At 40.1% G+C, this 17,998-nt stretch overlaps 1 protein-coding gene across 1 annotated transcript in view; it reads right to left on the reverse strand.

Moving 5' to 3' along the window:
* The window catches only part of LOC144377770 (uncharacterized), a 176,210-nt gene that overhangs the window by 72,359 nt on the left and 85,853 nt on the right, over positions 1-17,998 (reverse strand). The window lies entirely within an intron of this gene.

A 17,998-nucleotide genomic window follows, 5' to 3' on the forward strand; every position in this document is an offset into this window, starting at 1 on the left:
TAACATCAGCCTATAAATTTTCTCTGTATAACAATCTATGAAAGAACTAGAGCCAGAGCCACAGAATTCTGGGAGGAGATAAGGTTAGCACCTAATACAGAAGTCATAAAATAAATGCTTTGTGAAGATGAAATCACAAAAACATCTGGTAGAATAGACACCTTCAAAAACATGTCTTCACTGGATTGGATGATTTCAAAATGCAGAAATGGACATTTCTTAGCTCAATATAATCTGAGCTCCCACCATCCATAAAGTCCTAATTCTTTGTCAGAGTTCTCTGGTAACTGGTATTTGCAGCAGTCGGTTGCTCATGAGAATCTGCTTGTCCAGTCCCTCCATCAAATCAAACATGACCATCCTACATCATACTTCAAAGTCTAGATAACACTTCAGTGAGGCACGAAATTAAGAAGTGCTTAGACTTTACCCTGAGATATTTGGCAACAGAATACTAATTAGGCTAAATCTTGAGGCTCAAGGATCAGTAGAGGCTGCTCTATGAACATGTTCCAGGAACAGAAGAGGTTACTGAATTAATTTAAGTATGAATTAAAAATAAACACTCATCTGAAAAATTGGCATTAAAAGATAATAGCAATGCTAATAATTTTTAAAACTCATTTATGTTGGACTTAGCCATGCTTTCATAGATTGTATGGATTTGAGTGTTTCAAAATCATGAACTTCTATGTGTCAAAGCAGACTTTGCAGCCAAGCAGATCTGAATAGACTTGAATATTTGTGAAGATTTTATTTACCTCTTCTCTACCTTGTTGATAAAATGATTTAAGAAGCTTATTTAAAGATGCATAAAGTGAAGTTAAGACTAATAAATTTAAAACAATTTAAGGAAACCATATAAATGGAAAATAGGTTAGGCAAACAAGATGGAACCAGGAATGAAGTAAATATCCAAAAATAGACTTACTGGATATTAAATGACATATGAGAATAGGAAAGTTCTACAGCCTCCCCTCCCCTTTATCAGATTCGACCTTTCTATCAGCTCTCTATGCTGTAATGGATGACTTATTAGCCACCTCTAAGCTCACCAGATTTTTCATTTATTTCCAGAAGAAAGGGATAGAAATCAAGTGGTAGTTGAGAGTGGAAGGTGAGGGGTCTCAAACCTGCTCCCTCATTTGGATTCCTCATTTACTGCCTTCTTCTAAAAGTTAATGGATGGGTTAGCTCAACAAGACAGAAAAGTGAGCAATCCAAATACTTATAAGGAAAGTTGACAATACGATCACTTGAAAGCTTAACAAAGATTAAATAATAACATTTGTTTCTTCCCCCTCTTAAGTTCAGATCAAACAGGGATGGATACAGGGATCAGAAAGATGGAAACTTAAATATCAGCATTATTACTTGGGTTGTTGAATTTGAGAATGCACTTTTTTTTTTAATACTGGGGATCAAACCCAGGGGTACTTAATCACTGAGTCACATCTCCAGGCATTTTTTTTGGGGGGGGCGGGCAGAGGACACCTGTGTAAGCTTGAAATGCCTGAACAAAGCTGAGTGCTCCTGAGAAACAGAGGCTCCAACTAGAGAGGACCAAGAAGAGGCTGAGCCATGTGTGGTCAGAGACTGGTCATCTCACTAATCTGATGAGCCTCTCCTTCCGTGGAGCAGACAGGAGGGGCTTAATAAGTGAGGGAAAGAAGACAAAGCCCACAGAGTTGATAGAAAGATTGAATCTGATAAAGGGGAGGCTGTAGAACTTTCTTATTCTTATATGTCATTTAATATCTAGCAAGTCCATTTTTGGATATTTACTTCATTCCTGGTTCCATACTTCCCCATCCCCCAGGGGATGGTGTGGAAGTATTCTCCCCAAGGGACCACTAAATAGCACTACCATCCTCAGTTGCCTCAGAAAAATAACACCCTGGTGCATCAGAGACAGGTAGGAAACAAAACTGTGCAATACTTTATTCATTTCTAAAGTCTACACCCAAAGCCTCCAAAACCAAGCATGTGTACAGAGTCTAAACAGCTACACAGGAGAGTACTACTTCTGGCTGCTTCTATCCCTAGAATCTAAGAGTCATGAAAATGGGCAAGTAGCATATTGATACGTGAAATCTGTCAAAGTCTCTCTTCCTGGTATAGTTGTGAAGGCCGAGTACTGCTTTGGGTCATTCCTCCACATTAACCCCTGAATGCTCTTCCACATTCTTAGGCTGCAGTCTACATTCTTAGAACATCCTACAAACCTCATTCTGTGGTCCACTACCTACCTTTTCTCTTAGCTCCCCTCTCCCCCTTTCTCAATCATTCAATTTCTCTGAAACACTACCATGGTCATATGGCACATTTTTCTACCTAAGATGGTCTCTTCCTCCTTTTTCTCCTCTTTAATTTTAACCCATCCTTCAAGTCTTCATTTCCTCCAGGAAGCATCTCCACACACTTGGTTAGGAGCCCCATGCCCATAGGGCACCTCTAGACCACCCACTGTGTCACACTAATTATCAGTTTACTTGTCAGTGTGTCCTACTGGAATGTATACCTCATAAAATCAAGGACAGTGTCCATCATTGAGTCATTTATTCCCAATATAAAGCAGAGTGTTTCGTCATGTTAAGAGTGCTTAATAAATACTTAGAGATTATATGGTAAAGGAAAGAGATGGTCCCAGGTATGGTTTGGATATGAGGTGTCCCCCAAAGCCTCATGTGTGAGACAATGCAAGATGGTTTAGAGGAGAAACTACTGGATTATCAGACCCTTCATCCAATCAGTGAATTAATCTCTTAATGGTATTAACTGGGTGGTAACTGAAGGAGGGTTGAATGTGGCTGGAGGAGGTGGATCATTGGGAGTCTACCTTTGGGCTATATATTTTATATCTGGCAAGTTGAGATCTCTCTGTCTCTGCTTTCTGATATCATGTCAGCTGCTTCCCTCCACCCCACTCTTCCATCATGGTGTTCTGCGTCACCTTGAGCCCCAAGAAGTGGAGTAGGCTGTCTATGGGCTGAGACCTCTGAAACTGTGAGCCCCCAAATAAACTTTTCCTCTTCAACAATTGTTCTGGTCAGATCTTTGTTGTCACAGAATTGAAAAAAAAAGTTGACTTAAACAGTTCCCTAAGCCCAGAACTCTAATCCTAACCCTAGCCTCCTTTCCCCTCTATTAATTAAGGGACTTCAATTTAAAGCAATTTTCTGGGAAATTCAAATTCCAAGATCTTGCTTCCTAATCAAATGTGGTTATTGTTGTTGCTAGAAGTCTCCAAGGACTAGAGCACTTGAAAATTAGCAAGGTCTCCTTTCTGCCATGTTAAGGAAGGTTTTAGCTCTCTTCTCCCCAAAGTATACCCTCCCAAGTGACTTATTAGCTCAAATAAAACTCAGCCAACAAGCCAGCCTTTGTTCCACCTCACAGCCACGGCTCTGTTTTCCCCCTCATTGGCCTTGCTCTCACCAGGCTAATGCAGGCCTCTACTCCAAGGATAGCTTTGATTGGGGGGTAGGTGGAACTTTAAGTCAAAGCTTACATTCTGAAAATATTTAAAATCTAAAACTGCTGCTCCCCTCTGAGATGTCCCATTGACATGACCCTTGGACCAAGCCCTTTCCACTCAGTCCCTCTCCCACAACAGCTAGGGTGGTTCTCTGGGGCCGGGAGTCAAGGAGTCTTCCTGGTGCTTCCCCAGGCACGACCTGCAATTTCAAATCAACCCCTTGTTTCTGTAGTAGGATTATTAAAATAGATCTCTATGTGTCAAAGCAGACTTTGCAGCCAAGCAGATCTGAAGAGACTTGAATATTTGTGAAGATTTTCTTTACCTCTTCTCTACCTTGTTGCTAAAATAATTTAACAAGCTTATAAAGATGCAAAAAGTGAAGTAAGATAAATAAATTTAAAACAATTTAAGAAAACCATATAAAGAGAAAATTCAGGAGGTCTGCAAACCACATCTATGGAGTTTGCAAAATTCTGTGCAAACATTCCTTCATCTAAGGAGGGGTGTTTCTGGCTTTTACTAGAGACTCAGAGTAGCCCACATCATCAGGGTCCTGTAGGTTTAACTGGATGATCTTTTTACAGCATCTTTCAGCTGATCCCAACCATCAGTTTTCTCTTTTCTAAACATTTGTGCACTGAGGTCATCCTACAGGCTTGAAGAATCTTGCCTCATCCAGAGTTCTTGGCATAAATTCAGCTTGGGGTCTTCCCTTAGGAGAAGCCAGGAAGGGAGATGAGAGGCTAGGAAAGCCTTCAGTGTTCCCTTGGATGAAGCAAGATATTATGGAAAGAACCCACTAATAACAGCTTAGGGCTCTGCCTCTAAATATGTGTGTGAGCATGTGTAAGTTTTCGTGCTCTATATTCTCCACTTCCTATCTATTGAGAAGGATCAACAAACAAACAAAAAGAGAGAGAGAGAGAGAGAGGTACTAGATAAATGCTAAAGCAGGTACTAGATAAATGCTAAAGTCTCCAAGTTCTAAAACATCTATAATCACATGAAGTCCAACCATATGGGCAGAAAAGATGTTGAGGGCATTTAGCTGCACAGATACAAGCTGCATTGACATATCCCTTTGGAGTTCATGTTAAAGGGTGCATGAGCATGTAGTATGTCTAACAAGGCAATACTAAGTTATGTCCTGTGTGTCCTTCTTTCTTTGTGTTTACTTATTGTCATATAATTTTCTCCTATATTTTAGATGTCAGCTATGGCAGTAAGATCTCAGAAGAATAACAGAACAAGTGAGTCAGTTCTCAGTTTTTAAGTCTCAGAATAGACTTTGAAATCCTAAGCATAGAATAGCTATTAATAGATTTATAAAGAAGGCCTGACAACGTAGGGCCTATTTTCTTGCTCTAGATTTAATGAAGTGGGGAGGGAGGAAAGAGGTGGTGCTAGGATACCAGTGTGTCCCTAGGGAAAGGGGCCTGATCTCCCTCACCCTCCCCAAGGCAACAGGGTTCAAAAACCCACATGCTGAGAGGACCTGTAGTCATTTCTTAATGGATCTTGGGAGAGTGAACAGGGTCCCGGGGGTCCCTGTTCTTACCAGTAGGGTATATTAACAGCAGAAGCAAGGAGAATCTAGGCAAAGAAGAGCAAAGAGAGTCCCCAAAACTCTCAATGCCCAAGAGTAGCACAGGGAGTGTCTCCTTTTTGGATTAGCATCCTCTGGAATCCCTGTGCTGACAGAGAAGTGGGATTCTACTCCTAAGTTGTGGCTGTTCAGTAGCCTTGAAATTCCTATTTTAATGTGCCGTATAAGATACATTAAGAGAGAAGACATTGCCAAAATCCTTTCTGTGCTCTTCATATCTGGAAATACAAGATCCATCTTCTTAATGTTACAAGTTATATTTAATTAATAACACAAGTCGCAATGGTTAGTTTCAGATATATAGACATTTCTGCACTAAAATAGCAATTCCTTCAAAAAATAGAGAGTGATGTGACTTTTTGTACATAAGTCAAGATGTTAACAATATACAAATAATATAGTAACACCCTAGCAGTCAGGACTCAGCTCCTTTGCTATGGAAACATGCCTGAACTCGATGGCAAGGTACTGGCTGTGGTGCCAAACACGTCTCGGAGCTCTCAGAACTGACAGGGCAAGCCCTAAGCTTGGATTTATCTATGTACTGAGACAATATGCCACTTTGTACAGTTCTGCCTGTGGCCACAGACCACAGCAGCTGCCATGACAGCTTTCCTTCAGGGCATCACAAGGAAAACAAGCTGTAGTGTTCAAACTACACGGATACTCATTATTCTAACACCAGGAAAAGAAATATTAATCCAGCAAAGTCACATTTTGAAAAGACCCAAAGTATAAAACCTGGGATTTCACACGTAGGAAAGGAAATAGTACATTTGCAGACCCACATTATACCCCCTGAAGAGAAATTTTAAAATGATGAATCCAGGACTCAATGGATCATGGTCCTAGAATGCAGGGTTGGCCTCGTCCACCACCTGCAACATTTGCTTGCAAAGGGAGAAATATAGGAAAAAAAAACATCCTTCTGCTGCCACAGTGCACCATTTATATCTTAGCAATATCACTGGCTTGGGAATGAAAGACACATTTTGACTCCATAGTTCTGATGTGTTAAGTGAAAAAGTGAAGCATACAAACTATCATTGTTGCTCTTTTTCCTTCCCTTCATTTCTTTTTTCTAGAAATTTGAATTTTTTTCATTATTATATAGCAGATTTAGATATTTGAGATTTTAAAAGGTAAATTAATCACCTTCTTATATTTATTTCCATCCACCTTTTCCACCAGAAGTGACCAGGATATCTCTATGTCAAGATAGTTAATGTTAATGAAAAATATTAATGGGGATTAAGTAATGATTGTTTTATAAAGCATTTAAAAATATGAATTGGCTATTATCATGTCCCAAAAGAGAAGAGCTTCCTTTCTAGCAGGTTACTTTCAGCTTTGAAGGAAAAGGGAAGACTTGAATCCCCAGACAGGCATCCCCAGAGTCAAAAGAGAGGCCTCCTTTGGGGAGTGGCTGGGAGCTGGCAGAGGCCTGGTCTTAGGACTCTGGTATGGTATTTGTGCTAACAATGGCCAGCATCTCAGGAACAGCTTCACAAGGGCCCAGCTGGAACAGAATTTTGAGTTGGCAATTCCCTGCATCCAACTGAAGGAGTACATGTCTCCAATCCTGGATCTTAGAGAGTCTAACATAAGGTTGAAGAACAGGTTTCCACCTCTCCTGGTTAACATGCAGCATAAAGCATTGTCTCTCCAAGTCCTGGGACTGGGATCTGGATAGTTTCTTTTGTAAAATGCACTTGCTACTTTCATACCAAATCAGAGATTTAGATACATCATGGGATCTTGGTGCTTATGGTCACCTGAATGAAATATGTTCTATAACAAAAATAAATTCAAAATCTACCATTTTAATGTAATCTTCTTCTCTGTACTTCAATATTATTATATACTATTTTAAATTCTGGACATATTTGATGATGTTCCACTACGGTGACTCACGTGGAAGTGTTTGTAAGCTGTTCTTGTCCTCAAATATACAATTAGCACTCCCCCATATTGAACAGATTTTCCAATAGTTCCTTAAAACTAGTTAGAAGTCACTTCTACCAATTAAATCGAAAGTTTGAGGACTTCTCATGCCTTCATCAGTGCTGCCCCAAGTCAAGCCTCCCTCACCTGGCATTGCCTTGGTTTCCAGCCATGCTTGTCTTTCTTGATAGAGCTGCTGGAAAAAAAATTCTTTAAAATATTGCTAGAATTATTTCTTCTGCTCTCCCTGAGCCCATCATTCCTAGCCATTCCTCATTTAAAATAAGGCTCAGCGTCTTTACCATGTCCTGTGTGAGAACTCAACCAGTCATTGCTCAGGTTCCTGTGCTCAGAAGAGTCCTAGGCTTGGGCTTATTGCTTTTCTGTTGAAGTCCTGAAACCCTTAATACTTAAAACAATCATTCTTGAAGTACTTCTTTGAATTTGAGCTTTGTAAAGAAGTCCAGAGAGACAAATGAAGCATGTGCTTGGGACTTAGAGCCTCAGCTCACAGGCAATCTTCTCTCCCCATGTCCCTATCTCCCCTGGATGGGTTTCAGCTGCCTTCTCCCTACTCCCTGACACATGATAGCTGACACCTTGCATCTGTGGAGGACCTGCTCTGGGCTGGTATCCACAGCACTTTGAGAGACAATTGGGTAAGAGGAGCCGGGCAAGCCTCCCAATCCAGATACTGAGCACGTCCCAACGCAGCAATTCCAATAAGTGGGTACCACTCATCCACTTTGGGGTGAGGAGATTGACCTCTCCCCGGCCAAGGTAGAGCAGGCTGGCGCCCAGTGGCCAGCAGGAAGAAGAACCCTTCTGCTAGTGAGCTTTGCACACTCTGAGTAGTAAAGCATGTACCCCCAGATGCCCATGAGCATCTACACTCATCAGAATGTGCTCACTTAAGGGAGTGGGTCATAAACAGCAAATAAAATCAGCATAATAGTCTGATTTTAAATTCAATTTTTTTTCTTACTGCTTTTTAAAAAAGGTGCCTCCATATTTCATTTTGCACTGGGATGCCTAACTTATTAAGTGTTGTGTGCATGCCTATCTCTCCAACTTCAGCTCTTCCACTGACTACCCAGCTCTCCTCTCAGCCAGCTTGAAATCTCCAGGGATCAGAACACACCAGGCTCAATCAGATCACTTGACTTCTACCTCACAGTTTCCACATCCAGGAACACTATCTCCCCAGATCACATCCTCATGTTTGTTTGTCCCAAATGTCATTCCCAAATCCACCTTCCCTGTACGTTCTGTGAGGATGTCCTCATGCTAATCACTCATTGTCTCCTTACCCATCCATGCTTCTCTTCAGGACCTAAAGCTGCCAAAATACATCACTTAGGGAATCTTCTTTTGCATTGTCTTCATCACTAGAATGCATGTCCCATAAAGTCAAAGAGTTCATCTTTTGTCCTCAGTAGCTAGAATAGAGTCAAGTACATTATGGGCTCTCAGAAAATAGACATTGAATGAATTAATGAACTAGCCTGCATCTGTCATTCTGATTTTTCTCTTGCTCACGGTTTCCTATTCAAGGAGCGAAAGTGCCATTTCCTAAGATGTTCCCCCAGTGGAGGTCTGTTTTCCACTCAGTTATTAGTCATCAAAGTATTTAAACCTTTCATGTATATTTATTTGTTGTGCCTGTGTTATGTGAGGTACATGTTCCAAGAGAAATATTCCTTATTAATACCAGTCTCACTTTCCATCCTTCAAAATTGTTTAGGGTGTTCAACTAGTTTTCTGAAGCTTCTTTCATTCAACTCTGAACAAAGATCATTTAAGAACATTTAAGAAAAGAGCAAAGTACAACACTATTAAAATTGGGGGTGTGGACTTTCATGTTTCAATCATAACAACTTTTTTTTAATGAACCATCTACAAAACCCTGCTCTCATGGCAGCTCAAATAGATCACAAAAAATGCTATAAATATCCTGCCATCTATTCTGGTTCCAAGTGGCTGCCCAGTGGCCTCACACCTTATAGTGTTCTCAAGGAGTCTTCATCCACTCACAGTAAAGGGAACACCTTCACCACCACCACCCCAGGGAAATGAGCCCAAACTGGGAGGCAAGCTCCTCTGAGTGCCTCCTCTACACTCCATGCCTTCCTGGTCCCCTCCATTCCTTTAACCATGCAGGCACAGCTCAGTGCTGTGATGAAGTGAATAAGTGACACACCAGCAGCCTATGTGACCACTCCTCCAGACCTCAGTGGCTCTTTTGAAGGCCCTGTGACCCTTCCCTCACCCCACCGGCGCCACATGAGCCAGCAGTCCCAAGCTTGGAAACATTGGTTCCACTGATGCTTCCCTCTGTTTACTGCCTCCCAGCCAAATCCTCAAGCCCTGTGAACTTGTTTTCATACAAGTCAATTGAATCCAATTTAGCAGGAAACATTTTATGACGTAGAGGAGATTTCTAGGTCTGTGTTGCTGTCTGCCAGGGCTGGGCTAATTCTTTCTAAATTAGGTCACCTAAGTTTCTTGTAATTATTCAAAGTCAAAATAAGTAAGGAGAGAGAAATTGTCATTCCAATGGGAAAGTCAGAAGGAAATAGAGCTTCCTCAATTTCCCTCTTCCACTGAGTTATGTAAATGTTTTCCAATGAAATGGACTTTGGTTTGGAGCAACTTATAAGATAAAAAAAAAGTTCTAATAAATAAACCAAATAAAATACAATAAATCTATGGGGAAAAAAACAGATGAATCTATATGAGAAAGAATTACTCTACTTGTACTTCCTAAACTTTTAAATAATTAATACTTCATACTCAAATTAGATAATATTGTAGAACCTAAATCATCTCTCTGAGCAGTCTTTGAGCAAGTGAGCTACTTTTGAAGACCTGTGGGGGCCCTCTCTCTAACAGCCCTATAAGTCAGGAGTCTAGTTGGTGCCTTACTATCTGGTCACTACATGTCTGGAGAAAGAATTCCTTTTCCAGCTTTGCTCTAAATTCACCTCCCTGACCAGAAGAGGGACAAGGCCTTTCAATGTGAATAGCTAAAATACAATAGAATAGTAGAAAGACTTGTTCAAGGCCTGCGTTCTTCTCAAAGAACTATCTGCTTCAAGAGAGTATGAAGTATGTTATTCTTCTCATTAAAATAGGGGGATAGTCTAATATCTCTGTCAGTACTTAAGAATTTATAATGTCTTTTTAGCATCCCAAATAGAATATGTGGCATTGCACAATTCCATTCAGGAGAACAACTCCATAGAGGAAAAGACAAAAGTAGACCTAACAATGAGCAGAATTGAATTTGGCTTGGTTATGGAGTTTATTGAATCCTGTTTTCCAGGGCAGAGAGCTTCATGTCATACTTTTTTGTTATGATGCCCAGGCTCCAAGTTTGATCTGGCTGTTAAGAATGAACTGGCCAACAGTGTGTGCTTGAACCCTTCTTGAAACCTGGGGCAATTACAGAAGTTGGCTTGAAAATCCAAAATTTTGTAGGTGTTAAACAGGTTGACTTTTTTTTTTTGGTACCAGGGATTGAACTCAGGAGCACTTAACCTCTGAGCCACATCCCCAGCCCTTTTTTATATTTTATTTAGAGACAGGGTCTTGCTGAGTTGCTTAGGGCATCGCTGAGTTGCTGAGGCTGGCTTTGAACTTGCAATCCTCCTGCCTCAGCCTCCTGAGCCACGGGGATTACAGACATCTGCCACCATACCTGGCGACAATTTCTTTCCTTGACTTTTTTATTTTAACAACATTCTTTCCTCCTCCCCTGTTATGGTAATCTACCTTAAAATGCATAGTTAACTTTTACATCAAGATAGGCATTTAACTGACTGAGTTTTCTTTACCAACTTTCTCCTGTGGACATATACATACTCTGCTTTGGTAAATGGGACTAAAGCAAGAGACCAAGGGGGAGGAATGGCAGGGTCATCATCAGCATGCTTTGTGTGTCATGAGCCTGAATGTACCTGTCATGAATTCCCTCTGGTCATCAGCCATAGATAGATCCACTGCTTGAAACCTGGTTTTCCCCCAGATGTGTGTTTTCACATATTTTCTCTCTTAGTATGACTCATTGGGATTAAGTTATTCCTATATCCTTTTTACCTTCTTTTATTGCCAAGGTGAATCACATGGAACAGTTCATGGGTCAACACAATTGTATTAGTTAAGGCAATATACTCAGTGGAAAAACTAAAAACTATAATTGGAAAACTTGTTTTTTATTGCTTCCTTCTTGGTCCATTTGAAATAAAGAAAAAAAGTCAAGCAATCATCATTAACATAAGATTAAATTCAATAAAGTATTATGACAGAAACCTTATAAACTGTTCTACATAGACTCAATTTGAACAAGTTTGTGTCCTCAATCAACCCATTCTACAAAACAGTGCATTCCACTACCACCCTTTTAACCAAACATGAGATTCATCTTTCTCCACCTAGTATTTTTTTAAGGGTCACATTGCTTTCATGTTGACATGAATTAAAAAGAGCTTAGATCTCTTCTACCTCAATAATTTCAACACTTTTTGTATTTCTACTTTTGCAATGGTGAAACATTTTATTGCCACCAGTTAGTCCCTGGAATCTCTGTATCCAAAGTGAAGAAGTGATGGAGATCCAAATAACCAAACCACTAAAACCCTAGATGACAGCTCAAAAAAATTGGCAGTAACTCATTTTCAGTAATGATTACAATTTTGTTCCTTGAATCATACCATGGGTCCACCACTTTAGAGTGACCTGTCCATCCTCCACAACAGTTTTCCCATGTAAAACTGATCTTGACCCTGCCAGATGGGAAGGCTTATGCCTTTTTTCCTCCTAAAGAGAAAAATTTGAGATTAGATGCTATTGGAAGAATATGATTACTGTTCTTCCAAAATGTGCAGATCACAGTGTATATTTCTCTAGAAGTGTTTGTACCAGTCTATGGCTTCAACCCAGAAAGCTTTATGGAGGCCAAAAAGAACAATTTGGAAAGTTACTTAGGACTTCAAAGACATATGCTCAACTTTGCATCACATTCTCAACTTGACCTGTGGTCATTTTTGAATTCTAGCCTACTCTTTTAAATTTTAGTTTAGGGACCAAGATGAAAGGACTAAACAGGTTTGGATAAAACACTTGAAGAATGTGGATTTTTCCTGGTGAGGAGATCTATGTTCAAGGCTACAAAGAGACTTGTGACAAGGATGATAACCACAGGTTTCATGTTTTCTTTGAGCACCAGACAAAAGAAATAGATTAACTCTTAGCTGAAAACAGGCTAGAACAAGCAAGAACTTTCAACTTTAAGTTGGTAGGCTTTTCATTGTGTGAAAGACAAATTTCTCCAATATTGAAAAAAGAAAAAGGGATATCTATATTCTTTTCTATTCAACTGGATCTCAATTTAAGAAGACTACTTTAAAAATTGGTTGGGGAGGGGAGGGGGCTTCTCCTTTTCCAGCCTTAGGAAATACTCAATCTACTGCCACTTTAAGGAATTTCAGGAGAAAGTAAAACCTCACCTGGATCCTGAGCTGAGACAGGTAGCTTCATATGCCCCTCCTCTAGCTCCCTAATAACAGGAATCTTTCTTTAATTGTTTCATTGTCCAGGGCAGAAAGGCTCCCACTCAGAGTTTGAGAGATGGTCTGGAGAAATATCATTTTCCATCTCTTTCACTAAAACTATGAATAGACCTACAATAAACTTGGGTTTGTTCTGGAAATCCAGGAATACAAGGTACTTTACTCTCACATTGCACCCGACAGTTTTCATCACACCACAGTTGAGTGGTGAAAGGTCAATACACAGCTGTTTTTAGGACTAAAAGATACTGAGCCTTTGGAAATTGCAGACTACTTATTGTTGTCCCACAGTAATTGTGGGAAGAATTTTGGAAGATCTTCTGAGAAATCTAGTGGAGTAAGAATGGATAGAGAAAGTCACAATTTGAATAAAGGAAACCCAAGAGGACTCCAGGAAATAAAGAAACGATGGAAATTCCTCCTGCCTTGTAGCTGGGGCTGCAAATAGCCAGGTTTATGATGCTCACGGACAAGATGTCATGCTTTGAACAATCTTTCCACACCTTTGCTATTCTCAATAGTTACTGATAAATGCTCTACACACTACACTAGGTTCTGCAGATAAGATAATGAATTATCATCAACACTTCCATTTACTATATAAGTTTCTAGTGATATGTCAATGATCTCAGTCTTCAGAAATGTTCAAAACAGAGCAAGTCCCATGAAAGGATTCTTAAGGTCTAGATACTTTTGCTTCAAATGTATATCTGTCTATAAAGACTGCTTCTGGCATGTCTATTTAGTAGGATTTTGTATTCTTAAGCTGTTTAGATGAGGTTTTAATGATTTGTAACAATTGTATGGGGCTTTATGATGTCCAAAGCCATTTTAATGCATTATCTCATCTCATCCTTCAATGGCAAGTAGAAGTTTTTATTCCCTTTTCACATATATAATTGAGGCTCAAAGATGTCCTCAGTCCCCAGAACTAAGCACAGCCAGCTGCCAAACACCTGTCCTCTGGCTCACATCCCTCCTGCTTTCCCTAATATCACATTTTCATCTTTTAATAAGCAAGAAAATCCTTATCTCTGCACAGGATAAAATCCAGTTTCACAGACACAAACCAGATACCAAACCAGGTCAAAGGATCCATCAGAACATGTTACTGGCTAGGGGTAGATGTATGCTAGGGCTAGATTGTGAGCAATTTTGTGCTCAGATTGAGCCAAACTCTACTACTGCAAACGACCAACACCATCATTACGGCATATAGATAATTTTCATAAGAGAAATACAGGCCACAGACAATCTTAAAGGAAATTCTCTTGAAATCATGGCTTTATTGATTTTTTGTTTGTTTTGTTTTTTTTCTAGTTGCTTTAATCCAGGTTGGTCAGCAACCACACAAACAAGGTCCTCGTCTTCTTCATCAGTCCTCAACATTTCAACTGAAAAGAGAAGCTTTTACATTGTTTTATTAAATGTCACGACTAAGGTTTGGAGCCATTTCTTGAGCTCTAGAAGAGAAAAGGAGCAGAACCTCCTGATCCAGTGGTCAAGCCACAATTCTCTCATCCCTCCTAGTTAAGCAGAAAGGGAGTCAACTTTGGAGACACCAGGTTTCCCTTTGGAATGTCCCCTCTGGGTTTGGGGAAATCCATGTCATCACCTTCCCACCATTCAATAGCCATGGTTATTAGCCTCTTTCAAAGACACTCAGAGTTAGGTTTAGGTCACATGAGGCCAAACAATGGAATTCCTGCTCCCAAGGACAGAGGAAAACTGTAATTTCATTTCACAATCAGCATGCACACAATTTCCGCCTGAAACATTTGTCATCCAGAGCATTGTCTAAACTTAAGCGCTATGGTGTAAACATCTATCCTGATATTTTGTGGCCTCCAAGGATACTGCACTATGTCCTTGTTTGGCTTCTCTGTTCATCAAAGACTTTTTGCCCTGAGAATCTCAAGCTCTCAGACTGAAAAAAGCCCTGGGCCCCCTTACATGTGGTACCATGATGGTACATGTGGTACCAAGACAAGCACATCTTTGCAGTTGGAACCTGAGACTGAGCACTTCACAGCTGAGATCTGTGAATTTCCAGATCTGGACCAATTAGGAAGGGTTTAGAGAGCCTCAGCAAGAGCAAAATGTGGCTCCTGGAATATTCCAATGGAGATATGTTTTTAAATGCCTTGAAAGGAAAGCAAAGAAAAAAGAAAGCATCCATCACTAGGGCAGGGAAACCTCCCCTGACTGATTATGACATAAAAATCCCCTCCTTCCCCCACACCCTTTGCCCTTGCCCTTGGCTATTGTGTCATGCTGGGAATATACAATTTCACTGCCAGAGCAAATCCCATTGTGCACATTGCTTTCACTCATTTGATTGACACTTGGAATCTTGATATCTCAACGTGATCACCTCTCTTGTGTTTATCCTTTCATCTATACATCCATGTTGTCTGTTTTGGCTAACAAATCCCAGTAAAGCAGAGATGACTTAGCATATTAATAAACAGATATCCCACCCTTCATTGCAATCTAAATCCCCCTTTCTCATGTGAGCCATGGTTAGAAATTATTAGAAGCTATATACTTTTTGAACTCCATCAATCTATCACTGATGCAGAAAGGAAAGGGTCCCCTTCTACAAGTGAAAAATCCTTCTGCTGGCCCAACTCTCTCTCTGTAATTAGCTCACATTGCTTTCAATCTTTAGTAATGGTAACAAATAAGCTATTTCAAATAGGAAGAGTTTAAGAAGGTACTGTAGAAAATGTGCATGGAAACATGTGGTTGTTGGTGGAGACGTTTACTTTCACATACTGCTCATAACAGATACCGTGTCATTCCCATCAGTTGAGAGTAGGCAGAGAACCAAGAAGCAGACACAACACCTGCCTCTGAATTGAAGCTCCTTCAAGAAAAATAAATTGACTGCATCATAATAAGAAACCCAGCTATCCCACCAGTATAATCAAAGTTGTTCTTAACACACCACAAATGCAAACCCTCTGACTTCAACATACCATTCCACATCCTGCCTCTCAGCAATCCTTTCTCTCCAGAATGGCATGTAAGCCTATTGTACCATAAAACAGAGTGAAAACAATATTTTGATACAATATCCAATCTCCCAGTCTGAGTTCAGGGTATCCAAGATCATCTAAGGTTTGCAAGAAACATCAGGGGGCAGCAAGCTTCCACTAGAGAAGAAGGGTGGAAGAAGAACATCTGCTGAGAGCCTGTCATGTTGCAAGCTCTAGAGTTGTATGTCACATCAAGTCGTCGCAATCCCAGGAGGCAGTATGTTCTCCATTTAAGAAATGAGAAAAAGAATAATCAAAAAGCTGAATAAACTGGCCAACATCACCTTCTGAGCCATGATTTCTAGAGTCCAATATCAGGCTCTTTCTGTGGTAACCTGCTGCCCCAATTCTGGATCACAAACACATGGCATGGAAAATGAGAAATAATTAGGAGTTAATGTTTTATCTTAAAAGCAAGCATGAGTCAGTATTTAGCCTAAACTTTTTTTTCTTACATATGACACTCTGGAAAGAATGTAGAAAACTTATTGAAGGAGGGTAAAATTGAAGATAAGGAGTCCAGTAAGCAGATTATAAGTGTTCCAGTAGAGGTTTGATAAGAGCTGTAAATAAAGCTCATATCAATTAGAATTTCTTGGTTTTAAGCTACAAAAGCAAAAAAGACATTCAAACCTTCTAGCTACTTTGGAAGGGTTTGTAGTTCTCACTTGAAGGGTGAGTCTTGACAGTGTATTATAATCAAAAGCTCCAAAAGCCAGGAGACAAGGAGAGAGACCCTGGTATTGGGATGCTTCTGCTGCCACCCTGCATGGAGTGACCTCCAACCATTCCTCTGTCCTTCAATGACTCACTTGATTTGAGAGACCTGGGATAAGGCAGCTACTTGACCAAATGTAAGTCACATGCAAGAGGTCAAGTTTGGGAAATAGAAAGAAAATGAAAGATCCAACATTCTGGGATTCCCTGTGGAATGCAGGTACCTAGAATACATTCCAATGAGAGGACTCACAATAAATTAGAGCTACTCCAGTGTAAATCAGATCATCACTCGGAAGGGCAAAAGGATGCTAGAGAGCCAAAAATTTGATCAGTGTTCTCAAGAAACCCCAACAGTGAATCTGAAGAAGAGAGAAAAGCATCTGAAGTGCTATGAGCATCCAACAGCCTACTGTGTGCCAGACAGCAAGCTGATGCTGTGAGAGATACAAGGCAGTTAAAAAGCATTGGCTTGGACTTTAAGAAGATGACTCAGAGCACAGGATCCAGATATCAGAAAGATAAATGAAAATACTAAGTCACATATATTTTATGTCACATAAATGGTACACATGATAATGTCTATGAGATTCTGAGAACAGAGAGATTATTAAATCTAAAATAATTAGGAAAGCCATTCTAAGTGAAATTCCAATGGTATGACAAATTTGGGCCAATGACAGGAAGGGACAAGAGTCTAAGCAGAGTCATAGGAGATGCAATATTTTTAAATTTTTTTTTTTTAGTTGTAGATGGACAAAATACCTTTATTCTGTTTGTTTATTTTTATATGATGCTGGGGATCAAACCCAGTGCCTCACACATGCTAGGCAAGCGCTCTACCACTGAGCCACAACCCCAGCCCAGAGATGCAATTTATAAGATACATTTAGGAATCCATTCACACAACAGTAGTCTGGAGAAAAGGGTTCACGTAAAGAACTATTCCTGACTAACAGTCAATGATAAAAAATGTACCCAGATGAGCAACTTTTCCCACATCTCTTTTCTCTTTAACTGACCTCAGTCAATCACTCAACAGTTCCATTTCAAGACTTTAGGGAGGAAAGTATGGAAGGTGCTTCGTTTGCAGGATGGAGGGGTTGGGCTCAAATGTGTCAGTGGTAGTGAGAGAGGAAAGAAAACAGATCTGATTATTTATCGTTTTTCTCAGAGGAGGACATACAATCAATCAACAAGTACATGAAAAAATGCTCACCATCTCTAGCAGTCAGAGAAATGCAAATCAAAACCACCCTAAGATACCATCTCACTCCAGTAAGATTGGCAGCCACTATGAAGTCAAACAACAACAAATGCTGGCGAGGATGTGGAGAAAAGGGTACTCTTGTACATTGCTGGTGGGACTGCAAATTGGTGCGGCCAATTTGGAAAGCAGTTTGGAGATTCCTGGGAAAGCTGGGAATGGAACCACCATTTGACCCTGCTATTGCCCTTCTCGGACTATTTCCTGAAGACCTTAAAAGAGCATGCTACAGGGATGCTGCCATATCGATGTTCATAGCAGCACAATTCACAATAGCTAGACTGTGGAACCAACCCAGATGCCCTTCAATAGATGAATGGATAAAAAAAATGTGGCATCTTTACACAATGGAGTACTATGCAGCAATAAAAA

This window comes from Ictidomys tridecemlineatus, chromosome 5 (genome assembly GCF_052094955.1).
Source record: "Ictidomys tridecemlineatus isolate mIctTri1 chromosome 5, mIctTri1.hap1, whole genome shotgun sequence".
NCBI lineage: Eukaryota > Metazoa > Chordata > Mammalia > Rodentia > Sciuridae > Ictidomys > Ictidomys tridecemlineatus.